This window comes from Mustela nigripes, chromosome 12 (genome assembly GCF_022355385.1).
Source record: "Mustela nigripes isolate SB6536 chromosome 12, MUSNIG.SB6536, whole genome shotgun sequence".
Lineage (NCBI taxonomy): Eukaryota > Metazoa > Chordata > Mammalia > Carnivora > Mustelidae > Mustela > Mustela nigripes.
In genome coordinates, this window is record NC_081568.1 from 137,318,554 (window position 1) to 137,335,614 (window position 17,061).

At 41.4% G+C, this 17,061-nt stretch overlaps 1 pseudogene; it reads right to left on the reverse strand.

Moving 5' to 3' along the window:
* Positions 1-5,008: 5,008 nt before the first annotated feature.
* On the reverse strand, positions 5,009-5,982 carry LOC132028029 (heterogeneous nuclear ribonucleoprotein A1-like; annotated as a pseudogene).
* Positions 5,983-17,061: the final 11,079 nt, after the last annotated feature.

Here is a 17,061-nt window from a genome sequence, read left to right on the forward strand (position 1 = left end):
AGAACTTTCTTAAAATAAATAACAAATTGGGGATTGCAAACATTTCCAGGCAACTCTCTTGCATATCCGTTCACCAATTTCCTTTTTCATGTGGTTTACAAAGACTTCCTGCTTCCTGCCCAGCCAGGTAGAACTAGCTTTGAATCGCCCCATTTCAGCGAGCCCAGGGTGAACGACAAACAATGCAATCCCGTAAAAGCAAACTGTTTCAATGTCAAAGGTTCGATACAAAGGGGAACCGATGTGCTGATGGCAGCAATAATTCACATTTCCAAGGACGCTTGCCATCTCTTCTCTGCAGACAGATTTCTTCTGAGCCACTGGTGGAAACCTCCCAGGGAGATGCGGCTTTATTCCCTCATGGCAGACAGGAGGAGGACGCTGTGAGGAGGCTGATGCCACCTGGCAGCGATGGTTGCACAGACTGCTGGAGAGGCACAGATTGGAACCCAAGCCTCATCAGAGGGCAGCTGTGACAGTCGCATATTTCCAAAGTGTTCCGCACATTTCACCAACGGGTCTTTTAAATAATTGGAAAGTCTCCCTGGATTTCACTGACTTTTAATGAAGAGCGAACTCCTCTTCTTTGAAAATCAAAGTCCCATTTGCTTATTTCAGGTGTCTGAAGGCAGACAGGAACTTGCAGCCTGATTTTCAAAGATCTGCAGTTGAGGCTATTTTCGAACGGAATGAACTGCTACTGATAGTGGGATTTTTGTAAAGAAACAAAAAAGAAGACAAATCCCAAATCTGGGCACTTGGGCAACTTCACAACAAAAGGAAAATGTAAGTTCCGTGATATTACCTTTGAAGACATCTGTCTGCAGGATCAGCTTTCTTAAATCACCTAGAATCTTAGCACCTGATGGGAATGATCCTGTGTACTGACCATGATGTAGTGATAATGGAAGGAGTATGGCTTTTGGAACCCACAGGAAAAGTGAGAACTGTCCCTCTTTGCTGTTAACTTCTTTAGCTGTCCTGTTCCAGAGAGGGTTTCTGGATCCAGGATAGCCTACAATTGAGGAAGACCAGTGGGGGCAGGGGAGAGTGGGGAGGGCACCTGGGTGGCTCAGTTGTTTGGACATCTGACTCTGGGTTTTGGCTCAGGTCATGGTCTTGGGATGTTGGGATCGTGCCCCCGTAGGGCTCCATACTTGGCAGGGAGTCTGCTTCAGATTCTCTCTCTCCTTCTCCTTCTGCCTCTCTCTTTGCTCATGTGCTCTCTCTTTCTCTCAAATAAATAAATAAATCTTTGTTGGGGGGGAGGGAGGAAGACCAGTGGGGATGGGGCTTCTGGCCACAGAATCCCAGATGGTGCAGAAACTTGAAGTATTCAATCTTTCTTTCAGCCTCCATGTAAACATCTCTGACAGATGAACATCCGGTAAGAGCTCTGAGGCTTAGTGGGGGTAAAGAATATCTGTCCCTTGGGGCACCTGTGTGGCTCAGTTGGTTAAGCATCTGCCTTCAGCTCAGGTCATGATCCCAGGGTCCTGGGATCGGGTCCCACATCGGGCTCCTTGCTCAGCAGGGAGCCTGCTTCTTCCTCTCCCTCTGCCCCTACGCCAGCTCATGCTCTCTCTCATTTGCTCTCTCTTGAGTAAATAAATAAAATCTTAAAAAAAAAAAAAAAAAAGAATATCTATCCCTTTGCTCCAGTAATTTTGTTTCTACCACACTAGCATCCAGGTCTTTGGACCTCTACAAAATGCAGAATTTGAAAAGGCTGCAAAGCCCGAGAAAGAGATACCTCAGAAAGGACATTTGACTTTTGAAATCAGCTGTCTGATTTTCCAGCACACCAACCAGCCACCCCAATCTGAAAGGGCAATTCCCACTTTAAGCTACAAGGCTGTGAACTGAGCTTGAAGCAGACTGTTAAACTTGATCATTACAGGTTGACAGCATATCTGTAAATGCTCCAGTGGCCACTGCCGAAGAAAGCATTCTCCACTTGAGAACCACGAAGGCCTAGCATGAGGAAAGGGAGTCAATTTCCCGGTGGGTGATGCCAAATCTGTGTGGGGAATCAATTCAAAATCACTAGATCTGGAGTTCTCAGCTGAAGTTGACCCCTGGTTCAAAAGCGGTAGAAAACTCCCGTAGAACTGGGAGATACAGAGGACATTAAACTCTGGTCAGAAATGGGTTAGTACCAAGGTATCTCGTCTAGGGAGAAGTTGCATTCACCCTCATTTAACCTGTTCTTCTGATGGCTCCATGAAACTTGCTGGGATGTTTTCATTCCTTTCTTCCATGCTCCTGTCCCTTTTCTTCCTCTTAGGGGGCTCTTTTACACAAATCTCTCTGAATCTCCTGCTTTCTCTTATGCTATAAATACTCAGTGAAATAGATGTGTGGGTATTCCTTTTCTTTCGTATGTTCTCCTAGAAGAATACAACCTATGAGGGTATCATCATAGTATCATTGCTCTGAACATGATTCACTAAATACCATATTTCATCACTCGAGATTAGATATGGCTGATACACATTGGCCAGACTTGAAAAATAGGACCAGGGCCATATGGGTGGCGAGGGAAATTAAATTAACACTCTTAAAATTGTAGAATGCTGTGAGGAGTAAGGCTGGCTGATTTCGGAAGCTGGCCAACACTGTTATCCATAAATCTATGAATACTAAACAGGCCTGGGAACAAAATTGGGTTTCACCAAAATGAAGGACTAGAATTAAGACCAGAGAAGACAGGAGTTGGACAAGGTCATTCTGCACCTGTAGGATCCTGCCTACCTCACAGAACTGTCATGAGGATTAGTTGAGATTATCTACAGGGCTTCTTTCTTTATTAAGGTATAATGGACCTACATTATTCATTTCAGGTATAAAATATGCACAGCAAATGGATGTTAGATGTTATGACTGCCTTTCATAAACTATAAGTCCTTGTTTAAAATGTAAGCATTCTGTCTGAAGCTGAGACATGTTTAAAGGGTTATAGGGAGAAAGTGAGGGGAAGAAATGTCCTTAAACTTGAATTCCATTGTGATAACTCATTTCTTCAAACAGAAGTTGCCTTGTCTATGGACAGGGTCAATGAGAAAACTTCTGCTGTGGGTGGCAGGTAGATTTGGGTGATGAACAAGGTGGGTTAAGCAGTGAGTTCCACAATTTGTTTGGATGGGGATCTCACATGTGGGTTGCTTGTGATGAATTCTTTGATCCCTTTCAAGTAGATACCAAGGACTCAGAGCAGGTATTTTACTAGTAGAGGGCTAAGCATATATTTGTTGAACAAATGAATTATACATTTGACTGTCATCTGAACCTTAGCTTGGTTGAGAGAAAGAACATAGAAAGGGCTTTGATGTCGCCCATCTACTCATGCACACATCTATCCACTCAATAAACATTTATTGAGCAACTGCTACATTCCAGGTTGGGAGCAATACTTGGGTGATACAAAGATCAATGAGGTATGCTTCCTATCCTTTGGTACCCTCACAAAGTACCTAATTTTTGTTGCTGTTGTTTTAAAGATTTTTTATTTATTCATCTGAGAAAGAGAGCACAAGCAGAGAGAGAGGACTCCGATATGGGGCTGAGATCATGACCTGAGCCACGATCAAGAGCCAGCTGCTTAACCAACTGAGCCACCCAGACACCCCACAAAGTACCTGGTTTTCCTGTGACCTTCACCACCAATGTAGTGAAGGCAGTGGGAAGGAACATGTTAGTTAGTACGTGAGCACAGAGTAACCAGATGTCACATAATGCCAGACCCCATAAAGGCTGTCAGCTTTTGTCTAATGCAACAGACACACTCAATAGGGTGTTAATTAATGGTGTCACATGCGATGGAAGGTTTGACTTCAGATGTGAGCCTTGTTGCAAAGAGAAAATGTAGTCACGTCACACATGCATACACATAGGCAAACACACACAAATGGGTGGGGGCAAAAACACAGAGAGACACAGAATATACTTTGTAGATTCCTCCTCTTCCTTTCAATCTATGAGTAGACAGGAGAGAGAGCTAGCGAGGGAAACTCTGTTCCCTTCACATGACTGTTAGGTAGTGTAAGCATTTCCCATGAAAAGTATCTTAAATTCTGCTCTTGACCAGGTAGTCCTGGTCTACCTCTAATGGGCTTTAAAAAATGGGCTTCATTTTTATACAACACAGCTTCCCCCTGTTCCATGGACTTAGTGTCTACCAGCTGTCTCAAAACTGTACTGAGCAAGCTAGGGATGTGTGTGTGTGTGTGTATGCTGGGAGGTAAGTGGGTAGATTACATAGTTGAGGATTTTTTTTTCAAGAGAATATTAAGTCATTTATTGATTACACATGATAATGGATGATACACAAGCTTTAATCCCATCTATAATTTTATCTGATATCATAATTCAATTTAGATATATTGCATAGGATGTGCCAACAATCATATTAATAACCAAATAAACTGCAGGACTTTGCTTGGGTGACCTTTTAATGGTGAACTCCAGGTCACAACACATTAACTGTCAGTTCAACTACACCAAGGTTTGTGCAGACAATGGGTTCTGTGCCCAAGCAGGTTGCAAATAAATTTCGAATGGAACATGGTATCACCCTGAAGGAATTCTAACTTCACACTGTTGGGGTAGTATACCAAGATGGCTTCAGAGTAGACTAACTTTACACAGCACATTTTAAAAAAAGACACATTTATTCAGCGTCATGATCAGACTATTACATTTAGCAATCAACAGCATGGGTGCAAAAAAAAAATCTACGTTAAAACCCTTTGTTGGAATGCTTTACACTTTCCACAGAACAGAAACTAAAATAACCTGTTATACAATTCGTCACAAATACAGTCCTCGAGTTTTTTTGCCCATACACATGAGTATTGTCTAAAACATGTCTTCTTTGTAGCAGCTAGGCCCTGCCACCACTGTGCTTGGCTGAGTTCACAAATCTGTTGTAACCTGTAGCTTCCCTGTCACTTCTCTGGCTCTCCTCTCCTGCTAAGCTTTGTTTCCTGGCAGTAATTAAACTGCCATAGCTGCTGCTGCTGCTGGAGCCACCATAGCCACCTTGGTTTCGTGGTTTGGCGAAGTATTGGCCTCCACCACCATAAGGGCCAGAGCTTCTGCCTCCAAAATTGTCTCCTTTCATGGGTCCAAAATTTGAGGACTGATGGTTGTAATTGCCAAAATCATTATAGCTTCCGCCACCTCCAAAGTTGCTTCCATCATTACCGAATCCGTCATAGCCATCCCCACTGCCACCATATCCACCACCACCTCACCTGCCACCAAAGCCACCTCGACCACTGAAGTTTCCTCCGCGACCAAAGTTGTCATTCCCACCCAAACCACCTCCACGACCACCACCAAAGTTTCCAGAACCACTTCGACCTCTTTGGCTGGATGAGGCACTAGCCATCTCTTGCTTAGAGAGCGCTTTCCTTACTTCACAGTTGTGGCCATTCACAGCATGGTATTTTTGGATGACAATCTTGTCTACAGAATCATGGTCGTCAAATGTTACAAAAGCAAACCCCCTCTTTTTGCCACTGCCTCGGTCAGTCATGATCTCAATCACTTCGATTTTCCCATACTGTTCGAAATAATCTCTTAGATGACGTTCTTCAGTGTCTTCTTTCATGCCACCAACAAAATCTTTTTCACAGTTAAGTGGGCACCAGGTTTTTGAGAGTCTTCTCTTGAGACAGCCCTCTTTGGTTCCACAACTCTTCCATCCACCTTGTGTGGCCTTGCATTCATGGCTGCATCCACCTCCTCCACAGTGGCATAGGTGACAAACCCAAAGCCTCTGGAGCGCTTGGTGTTCGGATCTCTCATTACCACACAGTCCGTAAGTGTTCCCCATTGCTCAAAATGGCTCCTCAGACTCTCATCGGTTGTTTCAAAGCTCAGACCTCCGATGAAGAGCTTCCGCAGCTGTTCAGGCTCTTTGGGAGACTCTGACTTAGACATGACGGCGGTGGGAGGGGAGACTTTAAAGATGCTTACTCAGCGGTGTCCACAGGCAGAAAGGAGTAACCTAACGAACCACAGATGGTGTGTCACTGGCTCTTGAAATCAACCTAGGGGGTTAAAACCAGAAATTAAAAAATCAAATAGAAAAAAAAAAATTGGTGTATAGTGCATGTTTTAAGTTTTACTGTTATTTTTGGGTGAAATTTTCATTTCAGCTTTAGGACCCTAGGGTGTGTGTGTGTGTGTGTGTGTGTGTGTGAGTGAGTATGGGCATGGTCTGGATTGTGATATAACGTGTTTTTCACTCGGTCAAGCTAAAAACAAATTGAAAGCCCCCGATGTTGAAACCTCTTGGTAAATTCCCGAGCATGGGTCTGAGGTTGGACTACCTGATATCTGGCCTCACAGGCTGGCTGTGCCAAAGAGCACGCTGCTACAGGCTGTAAACTGAGCAGATAGAATAGGAAATATGAGCTGGAAGTCATGTAATTGGGGCTACACAAACATCTTAATCATGACCCTGTGAGCCCTTGAGAATTAGGATTAGAAGTTCTGGAATTTTCCAACAAGAGTAGGATGGTCATGGCTTTTTGAAAGTATATTTTAATTCACACTAAAATGTGTGAATAATAACGCATGGGTACTTCGACTCCGTTTCTCCTTTGCTGAATGTGGTGGGGCACATGGGTTCTGAGAGCCTGGTGTCCAGAAGTGCAGGAGGGCCTCATGAGTCACTCAGTGGCAAAACTCTGTAAGAGCTAATTTCCCATTTGGCCTGTGTACTCATCCCAGTCACTTGAAGCTTAACACAGTGGACTGAAGTAACACTGTTGGTGGGTGAGTTGGAGTGGAGACAAAGGTGGTGATGATGTACTGACTCCTCCCGGGCATTTTCTTGACTTAGAAGAAGTGGGTTCACTCCGATGACCCACCCACAAAACTTCTCTGTTTTCTAGCTTAGCTGTTACCACTACATTCTCTTAAGACTTTTTTGTTGTTGTTAGAGACTAGGATACGTGATTATATCCTAGCAAACAAGATATGATGAAATGGAAAGCAAAAAGTTAAAAGAAAGAAGTTGGGGCACCTGGCTGGCTCAGTTGGTAAAGCATGTAACTCTTGATCTCAGGGTCATGAGTTCAAGCCCCATGTTGGGTATAGAGGTTACTTAAAAACAAAATCTTAAAAAAACAAATAAAAACAAAAGAAAGAAGTTAATGTCAATCTCTCACCCTTTTGCCCCCAAATAGTATTTGCTCTAAAGAAGGGTAGAAACCTTTTAGTAACTGACCATTCTAGAGCCTGTAGGAGACAAACTCTCTCCCATCATTACACCTTCTTATTCTCTGTTGTGTACACATTTCAAAACTGCTTTAATAACGTAAGATTTCATAGATCTAAAAATGACTTCTTTTTCCTCTTTCTTCCACTGTCTTCCAAGGCACCCCCACAGCACACTAAACTATTAGATTACTCAAAAGTGCTGAGTTTAGCTGGAGACGTTCAAATGTAAGGTCTCTGTAGAAATTATGGGAATATGAGATGCTATCAAGCAGAAATAGAATACTTTGTGAGTGCTTCGGGTAGGGGAGTTTCCTTTTATAGTTATGAATGCAATTCATGCATTTCAGCACCTCTGTCTTATTTGATTTGATACTCCTAGCACGGTGCCTGACATTTAATAATTGTTTGACGAATGAATGTTTCATCAATTCCCCCGGAAAGGCATATTTCGTTATATAACCTCTGTTAAAATAGAAGCGATTACAACCTAAATAAGTCACTATGTAATGAGAAGATTAGCGATGTCTTCATTTTGGATACAAGTAATGAAGATTTGAGAGTGCATTGACGGGATGTGATTTGTTCTTCTTCCTCTTTTTTTTTCCCCCCGTTTTTAAAGAATATAGCTTTTCAAGATGGAACAAATCATACAGAGAAAAGAAAATAAATGATCTAGCCAAAGAAATGAAGCTTTAACTTGTTAATTGTATGTGTGTGAGAGAGTGAGAGAGAGAGACTGAAAGGGTGAGAAAAAAAAAAATTCAACAAATGGCTAAAGGCAGAAAGAAATCCGAAGAAAGACAATGTCTCATTTACATGCGGCTGTGAGACCTTATATTTGTTATTGGATTTGTGGAATGAGAATTGCAGCTCCTGTTTATTTACATTTGTTCTCTGTTTGAAAGACAGCCGGAGAGGTAAAATAAAATGAGCGCGTCTCAAATGCCTTCTAAATTTCCCCTTAAATTGAATTTCTTGTTTTATCAGGGAACAATACTTGCACTGATGTTAGCCAGACAGCTAAAAGGTCAACAAGTTCCCCTGGTTGCCTTTTGTCAAGGGTTTTTGACTTGTCTGTGAATAAAGATCTCCCAGGAGGAAGGCAGACCTGAATTTCCTGTCATCTGGAAGACAGCAATGAATTTGAAAATGTTACAAAAAGCATAAGGGACTAGAGGCACACCTTCTGACCCGCCACGGATGCCAATCGCTGCGCATGTAAACATGTACACAGAAATGTTTTGGATTTGTTCTGTCAACTTTTGGTTGTGAAACAAATTGTTCCGCCATAGCCCACCTTGAATACAGAATGAACCCGAGAGGTTTTTTTTGTTGGTGGTGTTGCTATGGCCTGACACCTACTGTGAAGACGCAGGTCTCTCTGCTCTCTCACAAGGCAGGAAGACTGCTCCGATGGGAGCCCAGGGAATTAGAACGAGCAAAGCCCAAGTTCATGACCATGTCACTCTTCCTTGAACCTCCTCAGATCTTCATGTATTTTTCAGCGTCTTGAGATTGCTGAACGGATGGTAATAGCTAAGTACTCGCTAGCCTCTACAGACAAAAATAAATTAATCTCCCTCACTAAACGTAAGTCATTCTTTGAAATAAGTGAATTTCTTTTTCTCCAAGAGAGTCCCAAGAAGAAATATTTCCCTCTTGCTTTCTTTATGAAAGTTTGTTTTAGAAAAGGTAAGGGAGGGGCGCCTGGGTGGCTCAGTGGGTTAAGCCGCTGCCTTCGGCTCAGGTCATGATCTCAGGGTCCTGCGATCGAGTCCCGCATCAGGCTCTCTGCTCAAGCGGGGGGCGGGGAGGGGCCTGGGGCCTGCTTCCCTCTCTCTCTCTCTCTGCCTGCCTCTCCATCTACTTGTGATTTCTCTCTTTCAAATAAATAAATAAAATCTTTAAAAATAAAATAGAAAAGGTAAGGGGGCTTCTCTCTTTTTTTTTAGGATTTTGTTTTTAAGTAATCTCTACACCCGACCTGGGGCTCGAAGTCACAACCCCAAGATCAAGAGCGCATGCTCTCCTGCTCTCTGACCCAAGGAGGTGCCTACCCCCCAACCTTCTTAAGATTTTACATAGGAGGATATTTTTACAAACACTTTTTTTTTGGCTGGAAATTCCTTCCTGTCTGCCTTGAGCCCCATTTAGGTGTCTGGAAGTACCAGCTGCAGAAGATAAGGCTGAGGATTGTGAATTTTCCTTTGGGCTCTTGAGAAAGCACACTCATTTCCTGCATTATTTCTATAGAATCACCCGTGGATCAAAGAGAATTTTAATTCTGTATTTCAGCTGTCACTGGTCAACACATATGCTTCTGCACTGTTAAAAAAAAACAAAATTCAGCTGGGTAAATGTGAAGATCGAACAGGCTTTATTTAGCCAATCTAAGATTCAGGCATCCCATCTATCAAGCAGAGGGGAGCTCCAAGGAGGTGTACGAAATGGAAGGCTTTAATAGGAAGCAGGGCAGGGCAAGAAATTATTAGCAAAAGAAAAGGATTGTTCCAGGCAGGGTCACCTTCCCTCAAGGGAAAGGGGGGGTCTTATCATGCAGATGACCTCACCTTCCTCTGGGGAAAGGAGAGGGCCCATGTGACAGATTACCTCACTGGTGCTTATCAGAAAATTCCGGACTGACTGGTTAAGGCTCTATTTCTGGGGGAGGTTGAAACTGCATCTAGATTAGATATTAAACCCTGTTTGGGGACTTAGCCTAAATGATGCCATTTTGGGTCTGCAGTTTTCTTTTTAATGACATTCATATGGACAGTATTTATTGAGTGCCTTCCTATAAGAGAAGTTGAACCAGGTGCTTTGGAGTAGAAAAGCAACAACAATGGCAACCAGAATGACAAGGAGAGTAATTTGAATGTGAACTGTTTCCAGGGCATGTGCTAAGTGCTAAGATATGGAGTCTCTTCCAAATCTTAGAGAACCCTAGAGAAGGATTTTCTAGGAGGAGGTCGAAGCTCTGGGAGATGGAGTCTACATTCTCTGGTTACATAGCTAGAAAGAGATAGAGCTGTGATTTAAACCTACAGCATTCTTAACCAAAAATCCTCCATGGATTAGTGAACAGTCTTACTGCAAAGAAAGATGCGGCAGTTTCAAGTTCATGTTTTATCATGGGTAATAACATGTTTTATCACAAGACATGCCAAGAGTAGTGAGCTATATATACCATGTATGACTGGGTGGTGTGAAGATTCAATACCACAAACAGGCTTCAATTCCTCCTCTTTTCTGGTAAATGGTTAGGTTGGTTTTGTTTATTTATTTTTAAAAGATTTTATTTATTTATCTGACAGAGATCACAAGTAGGCAGAGAGGCAGGTAGAGAGAGAGAGGGGGAAGCAGGCTCCCCACTGAGTAGAGAATCTGATGAGGGGCTCGATCCCAGGAGCCAGGGATCATGACCCGAGCTGAAGGCAGAGGCCCTAAGCCACTTGAGCCACCGAGGCGCCCCTGTTATTTATTTATTTATTTATTTATTTTTCAATTTCAGTAAAAGTTTCTATTGGTATTTTCAGGAAGAACCAACAAAGAAGTTCCAACCCTTATCACCAAAAGTAAGGGCACAGAAATGGCCAAGGAATTTAAACAATGCAGCAATGATGGAAGCGTTTAGCTGGATCATGAAATATACTGTAAAGTTATCATATTTAAATATTTACTATTGGGTGCCTGGGTGGCTCAGTGGGTTAAGCTGCTGCCTTCGGCTTAGGTCATGATCTCAGGGTCCTGGGATCGAGTCCTGCATTGGACTCTGCTTGGCAGGGAGACTGCTTCCCTTCCTCTCTCTCTGCCTGCCTCTCTGCCTACTTGTGATCTCTCTTTGTCAAATACATAAATAAAATCTTTAAAAATAATTTACTATTAATCCAATATTGGACTAATCAACAAGCTCAGAAACAGCCCCAGGAATAAATAAAATTTTAGTGTTTGAGAAATGTGACATTTCAAATCAACAAAGGAATATTTAGTGAATGTGCTGAAACAGTTGCTTCACTGATTGGAAAAAAAAAAATCAAGTTAAATATTTACCTCACACCCTATGCTAAATTAATTCCACACAGATTCAAGAAGTTTTCTGAAATTTGCTTCAGCAGTATTTTATAGCATTATGTCTGCAGAATTTTTATATCTTTCAATATGTGTATTTCTAGGTACCAAGGGATTTTGGGTGGTAATATAGATGGTATCTTAAATTAAAAAAATTTTTTTCTAACTGCTTATTTCTGGTCTATATGAATAAAATTGCATTATGTATATTGATCTTGTATCTGGTGACCTTATAAACCTACTTCCTTTTTAAAAAGAGATTTATTTATTTATTTGAGAGAGAGTGTGTGTGTGAGCAGGTGGGAGGAGCAGAGGAAGAGGGAGAGAGAAAATCTTCAAGTTGACTCCCACTGAGTACGGAGCCTGACACAGGGCTCCATCCCAGGACCTTGGGATCACGACCTGAGCCAAAATCAAGAGTCTGATGCTTAACTGACTAAGCCGCCTGGTCACCCTAAACCTACTTCTTATTTAAAATATTGTATCTATAAGCTCCTTATTTTTAATATTCACAAATATGTTTGATTAAGTTCTAATTCTAGGTTTCTAACAATTTGTATAAATAAGGGCTTTTCTGTGTATGCTCAGATGCTTACATTATTTATATCCTTTATCCTATTAATATGATGAATTATACAGACTTTCAAATTTTATTAATTTATTTTTTTAATAATTTTATTTTTAAGTAATCTCTACACCCGACATGGGGCTTGAACTCAACGTCGAGATCAAGAGTCACATGCTCTACCGACTGAACCAGCCAGGAGCCCTTGATTTTGAAATTTTAAACCAATTTTGCATTCCTGAAATAAACTTAATTTCGTTGTATTGTGTAGTATTAACTTCTTTATATATATCACTGGATTCAGTTTGCTGGTATTTTATTTAAGATTTTTGTGTCTGTGTTATTAGTAAGATGGGCTTACAATTATCCTTTCTTGTAATGTTTTTGTCAAGAGTAAAAATGAGCTAGAAAGTATTCCCTTTACTTTAATCCTTGGAAGAATTTGTGCAAGAATGACATTATTTCTTTTTAAATATTCAGAACAATTCACCAGTGGAAGTTCTCTGGCCCAAAGTTCTGGTATGAGGGTTTTAAAAAATTCTTTTTTTTTTTTTAAAGATTTTATTTATTTATTTATTTGACAGAGAGAAATCACGAGAGAGAGAGAGAGAGAGAGGGAAGCAGGCTCCCCGCTGAGCAGAGAGCCCGATGTGGGACTTGATCCCAGGACCCTGAGATCATGACCTGAGCCAAAGGCAGCGGCTTAACCCACTGAACCACCCAGGCACCCCTTAAAAAAATTCTTTTAAAAAATTTACTTATTTATTAAAAGAGAGAGCGAGTGCACAGAAGTGGGGGGAGGGGCAGCGGGAGAGGAAGAGAGAGAGAATCCCAAGCAGATTCTCTACTGGGCGCAGAGCCTGATGTGGGGCTTGATGTGGAGCTCTGTTCCAAATACCCATGAGATCATGATCTGAGTTGAAATTACAAGTTGGTTGCATAACTGACTGAGCCACCCAGGTATGAAGGCTTTAAATCACAAATCTAATTTGAAATAATTATATTAAATGTAAGAATATATAGAATCATATATTCTATTTCTTCTTGTATCAATATGCATATGTTATTCTTTCCTAGGAATTTGTCCATTTCATCTAAATTTATAATTTATTGGCATATTAGTTTATAATATTCCTTTATAATTTTTAAAATACAATTTGTATTTTATTTTTTAAATTTTTTTATTTTTTTAAAGATTTTATTTATTTTTATTTGACAGACAGAGATTACAAGTAGGCAGAGAGGCAGGCGGAGAGAGAGAGGAGGAAGCAGGCTCCCTGCTGAGCAGAGAGCCCAACGCGGGCCTCGATCCCAGGACCCTGAGATCATGACCTGAGCCGAAGGCAGCGGCTTAACCCACTGCGCCACCCAGGTGCCCTACAATTTGTATTTTAGATTAGTTTGGATTTATAAGAAAGTTGCAAAGATAGTACAAAGAGTTCCCATATTTCACACTCGGATTTCCTCTATTACTAACAATTGTATGTTATTATGGCACATTTGTCACGACTAATGAACCAATAATTAACATATATTAATTAACTAACCCTCCTGTTTCATTTGGATTTCATTAGTTTTTGCCTAATGCCTTTTTTTTTTTTCCATTCTGGGATTTCATCCAGAGTATCTACATTACATTTAGTTGTCTTATTCCATATCCTCAGACTTTCCTTGTTTTTGATGACCTTGACTATTTCAAGGAGTACTGGTCAGATATTCTGTAGAACGTCCCCCAATTTGGATTTTCTACTGTTTTTCTTATTAGGCTAAACTGATTATATTTTGGGGGGGAAGGAAGACCAGAGAAGTGAAGTATCATCCATATCATGTCATATCAAGGCACACACACTATCTACTGAGCACTGCTGGGCTTAGTCTCACCACCTGAGATCATGACCTGTGCTGACCTGAGCTGAAACCAAGAGTCAGACACTTAACTGACTGAGCCGTCATATCGCCTTTTTCATTCTTAATAGTAATTATTTATTTCTCTCATTGTTTTCTCGACAGTTTTAATAGAATTCTTTTTAATTTTATGCCTTTCCAAAGAACTGATTTAGTTTTGAAGATTCCCTCTATTGTACATTTGTTTTATATTTTATTTATTCAATTGTCTTTGTTATGTTCTTCCTTCCTCCTGCTTTTGGGTTTAACTGCCTGTTCTCTCTCTAACTTCTTGAGAAGATTCCTCAGCTATTTATCATTCTCTTTTCCTTTTTTCTGCTATTTTTAATATTCTAAAACAAAGTTGCCAATTTTTCAGCAATGCGTTAGCTGCATCTACAAGTTTTGAAATGTAATGTTTTATTATCATTCATTTAAAAATATCATCTTATTTTCCCTGTGATTTTGTCTTTGAATTGGTAATTTAGAAATTATTTTCATTATTATTGAAATGTACGGAGATTCCATAGTTTGTTTTTGGTTGTAGATTCCTACCTTAATTCTTCTGTATTCAGACAACATACTCTGTAAGATTTAAGCATTTTGGAATTCATTGAGAGTTGTTTAATGGGCTAACATATGGTCAATATTGGTAAATGTTCCATGCACATTGGCCAGGAGTGGAGATCTCATTACCAGCTATCTGCTTTAAATGCACTGCAGACCATCCTTACTGGCTTTTTGTGGTGGTTAAAACTCTACTTGTTCCCTGAGCCCCCAAGGCTTAGGCTCCAGTAGGGTCTTCTTTCCATCTGATATCTTCACTTGGTCTCCACAGCATCTGTTAAAATCACTGTATTCCTTTTTCATGTCTAGTAGCCTAGATTCCCCCTTTTTTCTGTTCTACTTCATGCAGAGTTTCTATGTTCTTTTAGTGCAGAAGCTTCTCTGCTCCGTTGCCACAAACCTCACCTCCTCCTCTCCACTAAAACATATTGTCTTGTAGGCAAATATTGATTTAGGCTGAATTCTGAATCTGCGGGGTCAGACTGAAGTCTCACCGCACATATAAATGGAATGAATGTCCCCTCTAAAATGCTTGGGTGCTAACTAATGTAAACAACAGCCTTTAAAAATGGGCGATGCACCCTAATCAGAGGAAAGGAATTTTCCTGGCAAAAGAAGAGCTTTGACCCTTCACAAAGTCTATAAATATGAAATGAAGAACCGCCACCTCCAATGGGAACTTGGATTGGAAATGGGAATTTGATTCATTTCACCTCAGTGAATGTAAAGGAAAACGCAAAAGGATCCTAAAGTCGACACATTTCTAAACTGACAGCTGCAAGTTTGAAATGGAACCGTGGCTTTTTTTTTTTTTTTTTTTTTTTTAAGATTTTATTTACTTACTTAACAGAGAGAGACACAGAAAGAGATCGAACACAAGCAGGGGGAATGGGAGAAGGAGAAGCAGGCCTCCCATGGAGCAGGGAGCTCGATCCCAGGACTCTGGGATCATGACCTGAACCGAAGGCAGATGCCCAACGACTGAACCACCCAGGTGCCCCAACTGTGGCTTTCTTTGAGTTAGCAAGTGTTCTTCTTTCATGTAAACCAGAAAAGTGTATTTCCCTAAAGGAAAGAAAAATATGTAACCAAAAAAAGCTACAAAGGACAGGTGCTAAAACAGGTCTATATTTCAAAGTAATTGTCTTCATATCAGCAGTGATAACACCATGGTTATTCCCACTGGGTTTAAAAAATACAATGTTAAGGACTCTCCCAGGATTATCTTAATCATTTCTCACACTAACCTTGAGGTTCTTACCCCAGTAAGTTATTAAATGAGAACACACAGTAAATACTAAGATACAACAGGTACAGCCTTCCTGAGGAGGATGTAAGAGGCAAAGGAAGATCGAAAACCAGGAGGAGCTAGGCTATTATTTTCAGTTCTACCTCAAAGAGCAAGGGCATAGAGGCCACTTACCTTCAGTTTTGTGAGAGGGACTTAAGGAAGTCCCTGGAGACCTCGTGATGTGTCCCTAGTTGCTGGGGGAGTAGAGTGGATTGCTGTCTGACCCAAGCTTGTGGAATCTCAGGGCAAAATCTGTGACTAGTGCCTGAGGTGGCAGAGACAGAGGGGGACTGGGCACGTACCCACCAATGGTGGGGCAGCAAGAATGCCTGAGCTTACATCTGGACCAGATGTGGGCCAGGTGGAGAGAAAGCTGGACTAAAGCTAACTCCTCAGAGTCTTGCTTAAGAAGACTGCCAGAGCACCACCTGGGTGGCTCAGTGGGTTAAAGCCTCTGCCTTCCCCTCAGGCCATGATCTCAGGGTCCTAGCATCGAGCCCCCGCATCTAGCTCTCTGCTCAGTGGGCAGCCTGCTTCCCCCCGCTCTCTCTGCCTGCCTCTCTACCTAGTTGTGATCTCTCTTTCTGACAAATAAATAAGTAAAATCTTAAAAAAAAAAAAAAAGGAAGAAGAAGACTGCTATGGGGTCCCAGTGGTCTGTAGGGAGTGAGATGCTGGGGGGAAAAAAAGGGCTAGAATAGAGCAGCAGTTGGAGGTATGATCACATGTTTCCATGAGGACCTCAGAAGACATGAAAGTGCCCAAGAGAATAAAGGTCAGTTAAAAAAATTTTTTAAAGGTCATCTTTTAAATATGTGCTGGGCCCATATGACGATGAAGGCATCTCATCATGAGACAATCAAGAAAGAACTTCTGTGTTCCTCCTTCTCATCTCTTCTTCTAGTACCTGAATGATACTGGAGTCAAAGCCAGTGCTTGCTGGAACGAGGAAGAGAGGGAAATTATACATCAGAGAATGAGAAGAGGGTCATGTCCTTAACAAGTACACTCAAGGAAGTTTTCAGAAAACCAGGTTCTGTACCTACAGATCACTGGGAATGGATCATCTTCTCACAGTGCACACACCCACATGAGGGTACTGCCTCCTCACTATCACATGCAACCCATTTCATGCGAAGGGATCATCCAGTTAGGGTGGAATGCAAACATCCTTTCACAGAATCAGAGGTTGCAGTGTGGATCTATGGCAATCATTTGAATCACCTGTTCATTCCCATGCTATATGAGCCCTTGGCATGAGTCCTTCATTTGCCTATACCCACAGGATATCCAGTGCACTAAATATTTTTGGGATGCCTACCAGATTAGACAATGAGGCCCAACAGGCGAATAACATGGTTTCTGAACTCAAGAAGCTTACGATCTAATAGAAGAGGCAGATGCGTATATGGTGCAGGGTGATGAGAGCTAACGGGGCAGATAAAGTTGGAGG